This window comes from Euprymna scolopes, chromosome 15 (genome assembly GCF_053919585.1).
Source record: "Euprymna scolopes isolate OS-2025 chromosome 15, ASM5391958v1, whole genome shotgun sequence".
NCBI lineage: Eukaryota > Metazoa > Mollusca > Cephalopoda > Sepiida > Sepiolidae > Euprymna > Euprymna scolopes.
Genome location: NC_136496.1, coordinates 85,807,293 through 85,808,577, shown reverse-complemented (window position 1 = coordinate 85,808,577; position 1,285 = coordinate 85,807,293). Strand labels below are relative to the sequence as shown.

Genomic DNA, 1,285 nt, shown 5'->3' with positions numbered 1-1,285 from the left:
GTTCCCCATTATTTTTATTATGTTATTAAAAAAAAAAAAGAAGAAAAACACAGAAAACTGTTGCTATTTTCAAGCGCGAATGTACCGATTCTTTGATGAGCGCATATCCTCCCGAGCAAAATGTCTATCGGGCACAATTGCACGCGTAGTAAGAGAGCACCAGTCTTTACTTCACGATTCCTCGTTTGCAACTTTAACATTTCAAATGCTAAGCGACATCCTGAGAGGATGCTTTCTCATCATTATTTCATTAACATTTTTTATTATTTCATTTTGACTGCTCTTTGGTATAATACATTTAATTAATTTAAAGTTACGAATATCAAAACTTGATACAAAGTGATCGCCCGTACCTCCCAAATTCCACCTATTTGATTATTTATTCTATATTATATACTATTACTAAAATTATAAATGTTTATTCATTTATATGGGTGTGTGTGTATACCAATAAAACTTTCGAACGGATGCACCGAATTGAAAATTTCTTTTTTTTTTCCTGAAAGGTGTGAGTCCCTAGATTGTCCTTATCTATATATGGTTCATAACAAACAACACCGAGTCACACAAAAAGCTCTAAATAAGGGGTTTTAGCCGTTTCGTAAACTTGTCGAAAAAGTTATCTTTTCATGTCAACGGAATTTAGCACCTTCTGTATGCAGTCGCGGTAACATGTTTCGCATATGAATAGGACTTGTGGCGTAATGGATAACGTGTCTGACTACCGATCAGAAGATTCCAGGTTCAAATCCTGGCAAGTTCGTAATAATTGTAACCATCATTTTATCCGACGTTTACTGATATTCGTTACTCTTGCATAATTTGACCCGAATTCTTGTGAATTCCCGTCAAGCATGGATCGGGCGAGACCGGCAATCATTGGTGTCAGCCAAGCGTCGTAACGGACGCAGACGAATGAAAAACAGAAAACAAACCGGAAAAATACAAATGCATATAATCAAAAATAACAAAAAAAAATCTACCTTGAAAAATCAAAACATATTTATTTTATTTTATTTTTTTTTTTTTGCAAAATATTTATCAGCAGAAAGTTTGTTTTTTCTCCAAGAAAAGATTTTTAAACATTTGTACATCTCCAGGAGAAACAATCCTTTACACACGATCTTTTTTTTTAAGTTAATATTTGTGTTTGCAATTGTTGCACCCATTTTTGGGGGACAGCAATTTCTTCTCCTGACAATATGAGATTGTCTGCATTGATATTTGCATTTCTTTTCTAACATGCATATTTTCTTGCCTGTCATTTTTTTCCTTTTTTTTTGTT

The 1,285-nt window shown here is 33.5% G+C and overlaps 1 non-coding gene across 1 annotated transcript; it reads left to right on the top strand.

The window, feature by feature from the left end:
- The first annotated feature begins 690 nt into the window (after positions 1-690).
- Positions 691-763, top strand: Trnag-acc (transfer RNA glycine (anticodon ACC)). The gene has a single exon. It is a non-coding gene; the product is annotated as a tRNA-Gly (tRNA).
- The last annotated feature ends 522 nt before the right edge of the window (positions 764-1,285 follow it).